Source organism: Mustelus asterias, chromosome 13 (genome assembly GCF_964213995.1).
Source record: "Mustelus asterias chromosome 13, sMusAst1.hap1.1, whole genome shotgun sequence".
Lineage (NCBI taxonomy): Eukaryota > Metazoa > Chordata > Chondrichthyes > Carcharhiniformes > Triakidae > Mustelus > Mustelus asterias.
In genome coordinates, this window is record NC_135813.1 from 23633543 (window position 1) to 23650742 (window position 17200).

General features: G+C 42.6%; 1 protein-coding gene across 33 annotated transcripts in view; it reads left to right on the forward strand.

Moving 5' to 3' along the window:
* The first annotated feature begins 3425 nt into the window (after nucleotides 1-3425).
* Nucleotides 3426-17200, forward strand: part of strbp (spermatid perinuclear RNA binding protein) — a 187711-nt gene continuing 173936 nt past the window's right edge. For 22 of the 33 annotated variants that reach the window (XR_013499347.1, XM_078226541.1, XM_078226557.1 and 19 more), the window contains exon 1: nucleotides 3427-17117. The gene's annotated coding sequence lies outside the window, so the exon portion shown is untranslated. Of the gene's footprint in view, nucleotides 17118-17200 lie in introns of all 33 variants that reach the window. The other 11 variants (XM_078226530.1, XM_078226525.1, XM_078226535.1 and 8 more) reach the window with 2 other exon arrangements.

Consider the following 17200-nt stretch of genomic DNA (forward strand, 5'->3'; position numbering starts at 1 on the left):
TGGGAACACCACCACCTGCAAGTTCCCCTCCAAACCACTTACCACCCTGACTTGGAAATATATTGCCGTTCCTTCGCAGTCGCTGGGTCAAAATCCTGGCATTCCCTCCCTGACAGCATTGTGGGTCAACCCACAGCACGTGGATTGCAGCGATTCAAGAAGGCAGCTCACCACCACCTTCTCGAGGGTAACTAGAGATGGGCAATAAATGATGGCCAGCCAGCGACGCAAATGTCCCATGAATGAATAAAAAAGTCAGGATGGTGAGTAGTTTGGAGGGGAACTTCCAGGTGGTGGGGTTCCTATGCATCTGCTGTTCTTATCCTTCTAGATGGAAGTGTTTGTGAGGCTCTGCCCAAGGAGTCTTGGTGAGTTCCTGCAATGCATCTTGTAGATTGTATACACTGTTGCCACTGTGCGTAGATGGTGGAGGGATTGAATGGTTGTGGAAGGGGTAGCAATCTGGCGGGCTGCTTTGTCCTGGATGCTGTTGAGCTTCTTCAGTGTTGTTGGAACTGCAATCCAGGTAAGTGGAGAGTATTACATCACAGTCCTAAGTTGTGCCTCATAGATGGTGGTCAGGCTTTGGAAAGTCAGGTGGTGAATTAATTGCTGCAGTATTCTTACCCTCTGACCTGCTCTTGTAACCACACTATATATATGGCTAGTCCAGTTCAGTTCCTGCTCAATGGTAACCCCCAAGGATTTTGATATTCGGGGATTTTGTGATGGTAATGCCATTGAATGTCAAGGGGAGATGGTTAGATTCTCTCTTGTTGGAGATGCTCATTGCCTGGCACTTGTATGGTGCAAATGTTACTTGTCACTTGTCAGCATGAACCTGGATATTGTCCAGGTATTATTGTATTTGAACATAGACTACTTCAATACTTCAGGAGGGGTCACAAATGGTGAACATTTTGCAGTCATCAGCAAACATCCCCATTTCTGACATTTTGATGAAGGAGGCGAAATGGTTGAATGTAGGACACTACCCTGAGGAGCTCCATGTCCTGGAACTGCAGTGATTGATCTCCAACAACCACAACAATCTTCCTTTATGCCAGGTATGACTCCAACCAGTAGAGGGTTTCCCCCAATTCCCATTCATTCCAGTTTTGTTAGGGCTCCTTCATGCTATACTTGGTCAAATGCTGTCTTCATGTCACACTCGTCTCACGTCTGGCATTCAGCTTTTTTGTCCATGTTTGAACTAAGGCTGTAATGAGGTCAGGAGCTGAGTGACATTGGCAGAACCCAAACTGAGCTTCAGTGAGCGGGTTATTGCTGACTAAGTGCTGCTTAATAGCACTGTTAATGACATCTTCCATCACTTTACTGATGATCAAGAGCAGACTGATGGGGCAGTAACTGGTTGGATTGAATGCGTCCTGTTTCTTGTGTACAGGACATACCTGAGCAATTTTCCACGTTGCCAGATATATGCCAGTGTTGTAGTTGTACTGGAACAGCTTGACAAGGGGTGCAGCAAGTTCTGGAGCACATCTTCAGTGCTATTGCCGAAATATTGTCAGGGCCCATAGCCTTTAATGCATTCAGTGCCCTTCGCCATTTCTTGACATCATATCGAGTGAATCAAATTGGAAGACTGACATCTTAAGGTGTTGGGGACCTCTGGAGGAGGCCAAGATGGATCAGCCACTCGGTACTTCTGGCTGAAGATTATTGCAAATGCTTCAGCCTTATCTTTTGCACTCATATGCTGGGCTTCTCCATCATTGAGAATGGAGATATTTGTGGTGCCTCCTCCTCCAGTGAGTTGATTAATTGTACATCACCATTCACAGTTGGATGTGGCAGGCCTGCAGAGCTTAGGTATGATCCCTTGTTTGTGGGATCGCTTAGCTTTGCTGCTTAAGCTGTTTGGCACACAAGTACTCCTGTGTTGTAGCTTCACCAGGCTGTCACCTCATTTTTAGGTATGCTTGGTGTTCTTGGCACGCCTTCCTGCACTCTTCATTGAACCAAGGTTGCTCCCATGGTTTGGTGACAAGTGATAGAATGGGGATATGCCAGGGCATGAGGTTACATATTGTAATTGAGTATTATGCTGTTGCTGCTGATGACCCACAGCATTTCACGGATGCCCAGTCTTAAGTTGCTAGTTTTTATCGAAGTCTATCTTATTCAGCATGGTGGTAATGCCATACAACATGTCCTCAATGTGAAGACTGGACATGTTCCCTAAAAAGACTGTGTGGTGATCATTCATACAGATTATGTCATGGACAGACACAGCTGTGGTAGGCAAGTTAGTGAGGATGAGGTCAAATGTGTTTTGCCCTCTAATTGGTTCCATCATCACCTGCCACAAACCCAGTGTAGCAGTTATGTTCTTTAGAACCCAGCCAACTCGGTCTATGGTAGTACTACCGAGGCACTTTTGATGATGGACATTGAAGTTCCCCCACCCAGAATACATTCTGTACCCTTGCCAACTTCACTGCTGTCTCCAAGTGGCGTTCAACATGGAGGAGTACTGATTCATCAACTGAGGGGGGATGGTACGTGGTAATCAGCAGGTTTCCTTGCCCATGTCTGACCTGGTACCATGAGACTGCATGGCATCTTGAGTCAATGCTGAGGACTTCCTGGGCAATTCCCTTCCGACTGTATACCACTGTGCCATCACCTCTACTGGGATGGTGATGGTGGCGTTGCGACATTGTCAGTAAGGTACGATTCTGAGAGTACAACTTTGTCAGTATGTTGCTTAATTAGTCTGTGAGACAGCTCTTCCAATTTTAATAAGAATGTTAGTAAGGAGGACTTCGCAGGGTCAACAGGGCTGGGTTTGCTTTTGTCAATGGTGTGTTGTGGAAATTGTCAACATTTCACATAATCTTACAAGATTTATTGGAATTTCAAAAGGTTGAGCAACTTTTGCCATGGGAATTTGCCATGCATTCAAATCATGTTTTTAGGAGATATTCTGATAAATAAATAAATTAGATACCGCACTTTAAATATTATGTTGATGACATCCAAATGTTGACTAGAATAATAATCATAGGGGACATCTCTGAAAGACTTACCTATTCTTAATGTGTTGTTAGTGCTCTCTTATACAGCTTCAGAAAACAACCATTTTCTGCTTAAGAAAGCTACAAAAGGTAACCTTCATTGTGCTCAGCAATAACATGTTGGCTTTTGCTCGTGCAACTGCAACTGTGAGATCAAGGCCAATAGCCTTCTGCTTCTAGAATACTAAATATTAAGAAAAAAATTCTTCCTTGACACCAGCATTGTTTCCTGCAACAGTTCACAAAATTTCATCATTTCACACACACACAATTTTGAGGCTCATTTTTAGTAATTTTACTTTCCGTGTGGCATTTCTTAAATTTTCTCTCCATTAATTAACTCATGCATCCCTCTTAGAGCCACCACAATGTGCCTGTGCCGTGAGGAGTTTCTCCACAAATGGTAAAATTGCTGACTGATCAGTCCACTTGGCACAATTGTGCTTTTCCCCCATTGGGGTTACAACTCAACACAGTTCATCATTTGCAACAAACTCCAAAACAAAAGAAGCCTTCTTTAATATTCTACTTAAGTAAACATATTTTAAATGAATACGGAACTGTTCACATTATATCCTTCAAACTCAAAACAGAATGGGAATAAATGAAAAAGAATGCATTACAAGCTTAATATAGTGCTCTATTTGGTAATTAGAACAACTAGAAGAACTAAGACAGCAAGATGCATGGGAACACCACCACCTGCAAGTTTCCCTCGAAGTGACAAACATCCTGATCTTGAACTTATCAGTGTTCCTTCATCATCGCTAGGTCAAAATCCTGGAACTCCCTCCTTAATAGCAGTGGGTATACCTGCACCACATGGAATGTAATGGTTCAAGAAGATGGCTCACCACATTCTCAAGGACAATTAGGGGTGGGCAATACATTCTGGCTTTGCTAGTGAAGCTCACATCTCATGAATATTTTCTTTTTGCAGAGGATGCAATGCCTAGCAATCTTGTAACCTGATTAGGGATGTGCTATAAACCACAATCAATGATCTCTTGTGCAATTTAGAAACTAGAAAACTAGAAAATTTGGTATACTAAGGAGATTCATATAGTAAAAGATAAAGTCGCCATAGTCTCAGATGACTATAGCCTGCTCTTCCCTTTCAGGGAGATGGCTGACTGGTGGTGACTTTAACATGAGGATCACCACACCTCAGCCAAGGGGCAAGGTTGAGAAGGCTGGCCTTCATGAATAACCTCAGCTGGTACAGGAATTGAACCCCCACGGTTGGCATCACTCACCAGCCATCTGAGCTAACCAAGTGTGCAGAACAGTCACTAACAATATGGCAGACCAATCCATGAACTCGCATAACTCATCAACACTTCTAGCAGATGCAGTGGGTATTTTCCAGGTAAGGAATGTCAACTCCAGCACGTGGTTTCAATTTTAAAAATTCTGATTTCAAGTTCTCAGCCATAAATCACAGAAGACCACACCCATAATAATTCTTCCACATGAAAGATGTGCCATTAGAAAAAGTCAGCTTGACTCCAGGGGAGCTTTTGAGCAAATTTAGTCAATATGTAGCGGAGCCAGACAAACCAGGAAGATGACAGTTTCAATCTCCAGCGTAGGTTAGCTGATCTCAGCTGAATAGCTATAGGGATACCACAATCTAACTCTGTGTTTTGGAGTTACAGCTAATTCTGTTCCATTCCTAACCAATATCTGCCTGAAGTGCATTTGTATGGGTATTGCAGGTCCTGGTCTGATACCATCCTCACTCTACCCATTTACCCCTGCCAGGTGAATTATCTGTTAACAGTCCATGTCAAAACTCAAGTGAATAATGACTGGTCAGCAAGGTACAGTAGAGCAACCAGCATCGATGGAAACGTAGGCAACCAACCTTTAGAAGGGGGGAAATTTGGTGAAACAAAAAAACTTCAATGATATCGACAACTATGAAAATAACATTTCTACCTATATATTGTAAGAAAATACATTCTAGAAAATCCATGTTCCTAAAAATTGCTGTTGCATCAACTGGGAACTGAGAGAATGTTCCAAGGTTTATCTGCAAAGTGATGCATTTTTGCAACAAAATGTGTGGGAAAATATCAGCATATAATCCACACACAGCCACCAGTAAACAAAATCCACGGTGTTTCAGTATAAAAGGAAGTTTGTTTCCTTTGAATGCTTAGAGTATCACAGTGACGTATGTTTCCATTAGGGACCTGCCAGAAGCCAGTCAAAATGTGGTTGACTGTTACCTCAGTGGTATTTAAGAAAGGGGCTTAAAAGCAAACTCACATTGAGTGTTGCACATGAATAGTGGGAGAGGACACCCCTCCGGAGTGAGAAACAGCCAGAGTGAGTGTGGGTGTCAGGAATTTGGAGCCGAATGGGAATTTGGTGCAGAAGGGAAAGAGGTGCCTTTTGCTTTTTCTCCTCACTTTCTAACTTTTAAATCTTCAGAGAGTAGTCTTGTCCTGCTGCAGTAGTAGAGGGCACAAGGGAGAGAGCTGATTGTTAAGTAGTGGGTAAGGTAGGGTAAGTATTTAATACTTTTATCATTTATAGTTTGACAGGTCTTTTTTTGTGGTTTCTAGTTTGTAAGGGTATATTCAGTAACAAGGGCCAGGAAAGAAGGGCAAAAGAGAATAGGATATAATCTGATATCAAGCATCTTCCAAAGGTTTAATGTAAAGGGGTAAGTCATGACTGGAGAGCTCCAAGCCAGGTGTGCTCCTCATGTGGGAGGCCGGGAACACTTTCCAATGCCCAGGGCCAGCATGTGTGCAGGAAGTGTCTCCAGCTGCAGCTCCTGGAAGCCCGGGTTTCAGGGCTAGTGTGGCAGCTGGGGCATTGGAACATATGCGAGGCGGAGAGTATCGTGGATAGCATTTATAGAGAGGTGGTCATACTGCAGGCTAATATTCCCCAGGCAGGAAGGGAATTGGTGACCACCAGGCAGAGCAAGAGGGTGAGGCAGGCAGTGCAGGAATCTTCAGTGGTCATTCCCTTGAAAAACAGATATACCACCTTGGATACTGTTGAGGGGAATGACCTCTCAGGGGAAAGCAGCAACGGCCAAATTTGCACAGTTGGTTCTGCTGCAGAGGGGAGGAGTAAAAGTGCAGAATACAAGTTATAGGGGATTCAATTACAAGGGGAATAGACAGGCATTTCTGTGGTCGCAAACAAGACTCCAGGATGGTATGTTGCCTCCCTGGTACAAGGACCAAGGATGTCTTGGAGTGGTTACAGAACATTCTGGAGTGGGAGGGTGAACATACAGTGGTCGTGGTACATATCGGTACCAATGGCATATGTTTTAAAAAGAGATGAGATCCTAAAAGCAGAATATAGGGAGTTAGAAAGAAAGTTGAGAAGTCGGACCTCAAAGGTGGTGATCTCAGGATTACACAAGTGCCACTTGGTAGTCAGAATAGAAATATAGCTGGATATATCGGATGAATATGTGGCTGAAGAGATCTGTGAGGGGGAGGGGTTCAGATTCCTGGGGCATTGGGACCAGTACCAACTGGACAGGTTACAGCTAGGTAGGACTGGGATTGATGTTCTCGAGGGAGTATTTGCAAGAGTGGTTGGGGAGGGTTTAAACTAAAATGGCAGGACGATGGGAACCTATGCAAGTTGTCAGAGGAGATGGAATCAATGACAAAAACCAAAGACAGAAAGGGGATTAAGAAAGTTGATAGGTAGAGAAACTATGGGGCAGATTCAAACAGGGCCTCGGTCAAAAATAGTGGGAAAGGGACCAGTAATGTTAAAAAGACGAGCCTAAAGGCTTTGTGCCTTAATGCGTAGAGCATTTGCAAAAAGGTTGATAAATTAATCATGCAGATATAATAATAGTCAAAATTACGGAGACATGGCTGCAGGGTGACCAGGGATGGGAACTGAACATCCAAGGGTATTTAGTATTGTTAACTTTGACAATGTGAAATCTATATTGGTAGAGCTAAGAAATACCAAGGAGCAAAAAACATTAGTAGGGGTTGTATATAGATGCAAACTGTAATGGTGATGTTGAGAATGACATTAAACAGGAAATTAGAGATGCATATGGTAAAGCAACATCTGTAATTATGGGTAATTTTAATCTGCATATAGATTGGACAAATCAAATACTGTAGAGAAGGAACTACTGGAGTGTATACAGGATGGTTTTCTGGACTAATATGTTGGGGGACCGAGGGGGCAGGCCATTCTAGAATAGGTATTGTATTGAAAAAGGAATAATTGGCAATCTAGTTGTAGGAGACCTCATGGGGATGAGCAACCTTAACACAGTAGAATTTTTCATCAAGATGGAGAGTGATATCGTTGATTCGGAGACTAGGGACCTGAATCTTAATAAAGGAAACTACGATTAGATGAGGCGTGAGTTGGCCATGATAGATTGGGAAATGCTACTTAAAGGGATTATGGTGGATAGGCAATGGCAAAGATTCAAGGAGTGCATGGGTGTTTATTCCTGTCTGGCGCAGATGTAAAACTGGAAAAGTGGCCAAAACATGGTTTACAAGGCAAATTAGAGATAGTATTAAATCCAAGGGACAGTCATACAAATTGGCCAAGAAAAACAACAGACCTAAGGATTGGGAGTAGTTTAGAATTCAGCAAATGAAAACCAAGTGATTCACAAGGGGAAAATAAAGCAAGAGAGTAAGCTTGCATGGAACATAAAAACTGACTGTATAAGTTTCCATAGGTATGTGAAGAGAAAAAGATTGAAGACGACAAATGAATGTCCCTTACAATCAGAAACAGGACATTTATAATGGGGAACAAATGGCTGACAAACTGAATACATACTTTGGTTCTGTCTTCACAAAGGAGGACACAAATAAGATATCAGAAATGTTGGGGAACCCAGGGTATAGTGAGAGGGAGGAACTGAAGGATATCAGTATTGGTAGAGAAATGGTGTTGGGGGAACTGATGTGACTGAAGGCCGATAAATTACAGGGCCTGATAATCCACATCCCAAAGTACTTAAGGAAGTGGCCCGAGAAATAGTGGATGCATTGGTGGTCATAGTCCAAGATTCTATAGACTCTGGAACACCTCCTGTAGATTGGAGGGTAACTAATGGAACCCCACTATTTAAAAAGGGAGATAGAGAGAAAACAAGATAATATAGACCAGTAAGCCTGATGTTGGCAGTGGGAAAAATTCTGGAATCCAAATACTTACAAAACAGTGGTAGGATCAGACAGAGGCAGCATGGATTTATAAAAGGGAAATCATGCTTGACAAATCTACTGGAATTCTTTGAGGATGTAACTAGTGCAGTTGGTGAGGGGGAACCAGTGGATGTGGTTTATTTGGACTTTCAAAAGATTTTCAACAAAGTACCATGGAAGAGATTAGTGTGTAAAGTTAAAGCACATGGGATTGGGGGTAGTGTATTGACATGGATAGAAAACTGGTTGGCAGACAGGGAACAAAGAGTAGGAAAAAACTGCTCTTTTTCCAAATGGTAGACAGTGACAAGTGTGTCATTGCAGGGATCAATGCTGGGACCCCAGCTATTCACTACATATATTAATGATTTAGATGAGGGAACTAAATGTAATATTTCCAGATTACACAAAGTTGGGTGGAAGGATGAGCTGTGAGGAGGATGAAGAAATCCTTCAGTGTGATTTGGCCAAGTTGAGTGAGTGGACAAATGAATGGCAGATGCAGTACAATTTGGAAAACTGTGAGGTAATCACTTTGGTAGCAAAAACAGGAAGGCAGTTTACTATCTGAATGGCCATAAATTAGGAGAAGGGAATGTGCAAAGAGACCTGGGTGTCTCCGTACACCAGTTACTGAAGATAAGCATGCAGGTGCAGCAGACAGTAAAAAAGCCAAATGGTATTGTGGCCTTCATAATGAAAGGATTCAAGTGCAGGAGCAGGGATGTCTTGCTGCAATTGTACAGGGCCTTGGTGAGGTCACACCTGGAATACTGTGTGCAGTTTTGATCTCCCTTATCTAAGATAGAACTTTCTTGCTCTGGAGGGAGTGCAGAAAAGCTCTTTCAGACTGATTTCTGGGATGGCTAGACTGACGTATGAGCAGAGATTGAGTAGATTGGGATTGTATTGCTAGCATTCAGAAGAATGAGGAGGGATCTCATGGAATCCTATTAAAATTTAACAGGACTAGTCATGGTAGATACAAGAAGAATGTTCCCAATGGTGGGGGTGTCCAGAACCAGGGTCACAGTTTGAGGATACAGGGTAGACCAGTTTAGGACAGAGATGAGGAGAAATGTCTTCACCCAGAGAGTGGTCAGCCTGTAGAATTCCCTACTACAGGACGTAGTTGAGCCAAAACATTGTATGTTTTCAAGAAGCAGTTAGATATTGAAGGTGATCAAAGGATAAAGAAAGGCGGGGGGGGGGAAAAGAGACGGGATCAGGTGATTGAGTTGGATGATCAGCCACGAACATAATGAATCGCAGAGCAAGCTTGAAAGGACAAGTGGCCTCCTTCTGTTTTCTATGTTTACCTACCTTCTGAAACCGTGTAGCATGCCACTGAGTCATAGGCTGCTCACTGCCATCTCCTCAAGAGCAATTAGGGATGGACAATAAATGCTGGGAGGAGGTCAAGTTTTGTAATGCAGTGCATAACATCCTGCCTCTGAATGAGAAGTTCCAGGTTCAAGTCCTGCCCCAGGACTTGATGGCCATGGAAAATACATTAATAACGTGGCCAAACAAGTTATCAACTTGTAAATTCTTCCAACATACGCCAGTGGCAGGTGGTAAAATCAAGAGAGATTCCTGCTCAGCCATGTGATGAAAAGAAATTGGAACATACACTTGTACAAGTGTGGATTAGATTGATGCCAACAGCATGGGGTTCGATCTCCATACTGGCTATGGTGGATTTGGGACCTGGCTCCAGTCTACCCTTTGGGCAGAGAACTCAAGGTGAAGAAATGCTGGTCTTGCCAGCGATGCTAACATCCCAAGAACAGTTTTTTTAAATAAACATTGTTCTAGTTTCATTACAATAACTGATCATGATTCATTCTGATACTTCCACTAGATTGTCATGAGATTTAGTTGAGTTTCCAAATTTCACAGGAGCATTTCTACAACATAATTTGTTGATCAGAAATTGGACAAAGCCCTAAAGGACATTTTATGGTAAAAATATACTTAAATTCAAAATATTAGAGAAATCTGTGTTGAAAGGATTATATCACAATTGTTGATATATGTTGCGATATGACAACATGCACCTTTATCTTAAACTGCTATCCATCATTACTACCTCAACAGGATATGATGCATTGGTCTCAAGATTTGCAGTCAGTCTGTAAGCAGCAGGGGTAGAGATGCATAGTACCCATGTTATTGTTTCACCAATCCTTATGTATGACTAGTACTTTTGCATTGAAAGGAAGAAGAAAATAAAGAAAATAAAAAACTGAAAGTGTATTTCAATTGTAAAACTTAGCAAATGTCTTAATGTTTTAAACAATTTGCCTGACAAGGAAATACGGAGGTCTGAGAAAACTGCTAGAAGGGGTAACCCAAGGTCATGTTTGAGGATGTGTTTTTACTGCCTGGATTGATGAAAGACAAGTAGTTACCGCCGAAGCTCCACATCTGCAACAACTGGAACTATTATTAGGTGGGATGTATATATATATATATTCATATGTAGTCAGGAAGTTGGTAATAATGCACTCGTAGGTTATAGCGAATTGTGCAGGTAACCACATACCAACTTGTGGTATTTGCAAGTTGCCTAGCAAAAACTATAAAATACAATCTAAGCTGTCAGATCTCCAGTAATCATCTAATGTCTGTTCTCCATCAGTTCTTTGTGGTCAAAGATAATGGCCCGAGTCTTCCGATAATCATTGCTCACTCTTATTATAGTGTAAATTCAAGAGCAACTTACCATGCCTGCACATGTGCAGTTAAAATTGGAAATCAGGAAGTTGCTGTCCAATTTACCCTGCTTCTCCACAAGCTTTGCTTTTACACCTTTATCTCACCAAAGGATTTGGCATTAAAACACTTATGAGAATTTGCAGTGCATACTCACTGAACATGCCAGAAAATCTTTAGTTTGTCTATTCAAATGCAAGTCAATTTTAACAGACAATAAGTCTCAATTACTGTCAAATGTCACTGGCACTGAAGATTTACTTTTGCAAGTGTGGAGCCTCAGTCCTTCAGATTTTAATTATTGGAGATTTTAAACAACTTTTAGCAACACTGGCGAGTTTCTGCTCCCTAGACCTAGAATAACTGATGCTAAAATGCTGCCCCTACTACCTTCCGCGAGAGTTCACCTCAGTTAGCCTGACAGCAGTTTACATCCCACCCATGCGAACGTGAAGACCACGCTGGATGAAATGCACAACACCTCAAGTAGCCTTGAGACGAAACATCCCAAGGCCTTGTTCATCGTGGCCGAGGAATTCAATCAGGTCAAGCTCAAGAGATTCTGACCACGTCTCCTGTTCCACCAGAGGCCCAAATACCTAGACAACTGCTACACAAATATCAAACATGCCTACCCACACTTTAGCAAATCAGACCACTGCTCCCGGCTAACAAGCAAAAAATGAAACGGGAGAATCTGTCAAAGAAAGTCGTGCAATGTTGGTCTGAGCAATCAGATGATCTCCTACGGGACTGCTTTGAGTCAGTAGACTGGTCAATATCTAAAAACTCAGCGACCAACCTGAATGCATGTGCCACGACAGTAACTGACTTCATTAGTAAGTGTGTAGAGGACCATGTGTCCAGTGGATATCCCTGTTCATCCGTGTGTTTCCCAACTGGAAACCAAGGATGAACAGGGATATCCACTGCTTGCTGAAGTCCAGATCTGAGGCATCCAAGTTAGGCAACCCTGACCGATAAGAAATCCAGATATGATCTATGGAGATCCATTAAAGATGCCAAAAGACACTAGCGGACCAAGCTAGAGTCCCAGGCTAGCCACACGGATTGCCATCATCTTTGGAAAGATCTGCAAAACATAACAGGCTACAAGATGAAGGCATGTAAAATCGCTGACACCAATGCACCACTCCCCGATGAGCTCAATGCATTCTATGCCTGTTTTGAGCAAGAGATCCGCGAGTGCACGCCCTACACCATGGAAGAACCTATATCTGAGGTCACCATCGCAGACATCAGCGCAGCCTTCTCGAAAGTCAACTCACAGAAAGCGACTAGCCCAGATGGGGTACAATGAGTACTCAGATCCTGCACGGATCAGCTGGCGAGGGTATTCGCAAACATCTTTAATCTCTCTTCATACCAATCTGAAGTCCCTAGCTGCTTCAAGAAGATGACCGTCATCCCGGTACCAAAGAAAAGTCAGGCAGCGTGCCTTAACGACTATTGTCCAGTGGCTCTGACATCCATCATTATGAAGTGCTTTGAAAGATTAGTCATGGTACGAATCAATTCCGGCCTCCCAGATTGCCTGGATCCACTACAGTTCGCCTGTAGTAGCAGACGCCATCTCCCTGGCCCTACACTCAACCCTGGAACACCTAGATAACAAAGACACCTATGTCAGACTCCTATTTATTGACTGCAGCTCAGCCTTTAACACCATTATTCCTACAAAACTTATCTCCAAACTCTGTGGCCTGGGGCTCGGCTCCTCCCCTTGCAACTGGATCCTAGACTTCCTAACCTAGACCGCAATCAGTAAGGATAAACAACAACAGCTCCTCCATGATCATCCTCAACACTGGTGCCCCACAAGACTGTGTCCTCAGCCCCTTACTATACTCCTTATACACCTATGACTGTGTGGGCAAATACCCCTCCATCTCAATTTTCAAGTTTGCCAATGACACCACCGTAGTGGGTCAGATCTCAAACAATGATGAGACAGAGTACAGGAAAGTGATAGAGAATCTGGTGAACTGGTGCGATGACAAACTCTCCTTCCATGTCAACAAAACGAAGGATAGTCATCAACTTCAGAAAGCCATAGTGAAGGACATGCCTCTGACTACATGAATGGGGACGAAGTGGGAATGGTCGAGAGCTTCATGTTTCTAGGTGTCCAGATCACCAACATGTCATGGTCCCTCCACACCGACGCTATAGTTAAGAAAGCCCACCAATGCCTCTATTTTCTCAGGAGGCTAAGGAAATCTGGCATGTCCGGTATGATTCTCACCAACATTTACAGATGCACCATAGAAAGCATTCTTTCTGGTTGGTATCACAGTTTGGTATGGCTCCTGCTCTGCCCAAGACTGCAAGGAACTACAAAGGGTCATGAGCGAAGCCCAGTCCATTATGCAAACCAGCCTCCCATCCATTGACTTCCTGCTGCCTCAGAAAAGCAGCCGGCATAATCAAGGACCCCACGCACCCCGAACATACTCTCTTCCACCTTCTTCTGTCAGGAAAAAGGTACAAAAGTCCGAGGACACGTACCAACCGACTCAAGAACAGCTTCTCCCCTGCTGCCATCAGACTTCTGAATGGAGCTACCTCGCATTAAGCTGATCTTTCTCTACACTCTAGCTAGGACTGTAACACTGCATTCTGCACACTCTCTTTTCCTTCCCTATGGATACAAAGCTTTGCCTGTATAGTATGCAAGAAACAATACTTTTCATGGTATGTTAATATGTGAGACAGTAATGAATCAAACCAAACTTTCTTTTTACTTTTTCTTACTGCCTCTTATCTTCATGTTTTTTTCATTTTAGTCCCACAAATTTTATTTCAAGTAATCTTCTGGATTACCATTTTCCATTATAACTCCATAATATCACCTCTGAGACCATTCCTTTCTAAATTGAAAAATTCATGTTTTTCAGTTTTTATTCATAATCCAGACTCCTGATCTTGAGGGTTAGAATCATGACTTCAGCACTTGAATGCCTTGTTTCTTGGCGACGAGAATTGGATACTATATTCAAGGTACAGCCTGACCATAGCATCATAAGATTTTATCACAATTTTGTCTAATTGCTATCATGTTGTTTTCGATTGTTTTGTAATTCAAGATTGTATGGGTTTATAATTTTTGCTGCACTGTGCTGATTGGCCAGACTTATTATTGAATCTACAAAGAAACTAGGTCTCATTCAGCTTCATAATTATTTCCCTAATATGGAATATTGACGTTATGTGTTTTCTTCTTACGCACTTTACATTTATCTGTATTAAATTTCACCTGCCATTGTTCCTAAATATTGAGATTTAAAGTTCCAAACCTTATCTCATTTCATGCACATGCTTTGGTTTTCTCATCAGGTATGCTAATGTTATCCATATTTGATGCAAATGAATATTTTGTCTAACTCGTTCTGTAATTTCTGAACTAGTCCTCCAAAACAGTCAGCATCTACAATTTTTAACTTTGTATTGGCTGACTGAACACAGTTCATTTATGAAAATTAGGACCAATAGTTGTTTCAACACAGAGCCCTGAGATACCTCACTCAGCACTTACTTCCCTCACCTTGACATAATTCCTCCAATGAGTGAACATTGTTTCAAACTCTCAACCAGTTTATTTATCAGTTCCTAGTGTTTACTGTGTATTCTTACAACATTAAATTTAATTCGTTTTTACAGTGAAACTTTATGAAAAGCCTTCTGAATGTCAAGGTACACCATGATCCATTCAGATCGCCATTTCTTCAATTAAGATGGCTGGTCAGATAGGACCTACCCTTTCAATCAATTTTGATTACTGATCAATAGTTTGTTAATGCACAGATGATTCTTGTTTACACCTGATGATTAACTCCATTAATAAAGACTAATGGGATTTGTATGTTTTGTCACATTTTTGAACACAAGGACATCATTAGCTATGTTCACTATAATGCTAACTTCCTAGTATCCAAAATAATCTCAGAATGATTGTTAGTGCCTCTCAAATCACCTCCCAAGTCTTCCACAGCACTCTTAAATAAATCCATTCTAGGAGATGTGGTTTTTTTTAGCCCTTTTACCCCAAGACTTCGAACTCATATTAAAGTCATTGATTGTCCTTGATCCACTGGAACAAGTAGATAAGTTTGTCTATTTAGGACAAATGATAACAAAACGATAGATGCAAGGCCAGAATTAGAAGAAGGATAGAGATAACCAGAAATAATTTTGTGAAGTTGAAAGATGTGCTAACAAGAACACTTAGGCTTGTAACAAGGAGCAAACTCATAAGATGCTACATTTTATCCAATTTCCTATATGCCCCAGAAACCTGGACAATAACTAAAGATCTGCAGAAGAAAGTAGAGGTCTTTGAAATGTGGATGCTAAGAATTGCACTAAAAATTCTGAATACAGACCGTAAGACTAATGAAGAGGTGCATAAAATAGCAAGTGTGAAAAGAACTCTTAAAAGTGACATCCAGAAAAGAAAATATCAGTATTTTGACTATTTGATTAGAGCTGAAAAGTACAGAGATCTCTCCTTGAGGGCAAAGTGAAGGGCAGCAGAAAGAGGGATCAACCTAGACAAAGTTGGATGACAGACATTACAGAATGGTTGCAGACCAACTACATATGGGTGATACAGTGGTTAGCATTGCTGCTTCATGGCACCAGAGACCCAGGTTCAATTCCGGCCTTGGGTGACTGTGTGGAGTTTGCACGTTCTCCCCGTGTCTGTGTGGGTGCTCCGGTTTCCTCTCATAGTCCAAAGATGCGCGGGTTAGGCTGATTGGCCAACCTAAATTGTCCCTTCATGTCAGGGGGATTAGCAGGGCAAATGCATGAGGTTACAAGTGTGGGACATGGGTAGGATTGTTATTGGTGCAGACTCAATGGGCCAAATGGCCTCCTTCTGCACTGTAAGAATTCTATGATTCTATCATCTTAGATGAGTAGACACTAAGTAAATAGTGGATGTGTGAGCCCCGTACAAGACAGACATGCAGGACACGACAGTAGATTTTGTGGCATGTGTAGCTCAGTCGCAAAATAGATTACTCAAAAGGTTTTGATTAAAATACTTTTCCTGCTCTTGAATACCTTTCCTATCCCTAACAGAAAACTATTAGTGTGATAATATTCCATTTGGGAACTACATAAATAGCTTAAAATGTATGCTTTTATTAGTTTGCATACATCTTAAGTTACTGGGTGTCTAATTTTAAATGATTAATCCACCAATACTGCAATAGTGATAAAAACAAATAAAAAGACGCAAACCTCCAGGGACTCGGGGCTCATGTGGCCCTAACGCAGTAGGAAGTCTGAGAAACACACCCAAACAACCTAACTCAACCGAAGCACATAAGCAGACTTGGCCTTCTACCATTCACTGCTTTTAGGGACAGGCTGAAAGTTAACGTTAATTTCAATGTAAATACAGCCAATAGCTTCCCTGTGGCAATTTAAATAATTTCCTCGTTTAGCATTTAACTAATTTCCTTTTTCCATCTGAAGTGATGAAATATTTTTCACATTCCTCCCCTAAATCGTATTCCCCAAAACCCACACCGCTGCTATTCCTCCCGCCAAGGTCTACGAAGCTGTTTTTGTTGTCAGAAGTCGGTCCACTGCTCAATTCGAACAAGGGCACTTGTCCGGCTGCTTTGCTGTCGGGTTTTGCCTCCGTGACAACAAGCCTGGCTACCAGGGTGTATCACGGCATCTCCACATCATGACTACCAGGGTGTCCCATCATGGTCTTCACTCAATTTCACTGCTTCTCCCCCATCATCTTGAGTTTTCTTCTCCCACCTCGGCGGCCTGGCTACTTTACCCGTTCCCCTTCGCTTCTGAATCTTTTTCCCCCGGCCCGGCCGATTACTCACTTGTGCCGGCGAGTTCGGCTCTGCTGGAGTAGGGCTGCTCCGGGCTCCGCTGTGGAGGAGGCCCCGTCTCCATGGAGCGGGACGGCGCGGGCCAATGAGAGGTGGCGGTGCGGCGCCACGTGAGCGGCGGTTGGTGCGGGCGCTGAGAGAGAGAGAGAGGGCTGGCTTTCCCCCCCCCATCCTGCACTCGGTCACTTCACTCACACTCCTCTCTCCATGGCCTCTGATTTTCCTCATCTGTCGGCAGAGTGAATGAATGTACAGCCGTGAAACTGCCGGCCGCGGTCGCCGATTCCATTTGGGTGAGTTTCACCTTGATTTTTTTTCTCTCACACCGCGGATTTTCTCTCTCGCGCGTGGTAGAGTCGGATCCAGGTTCCATCCG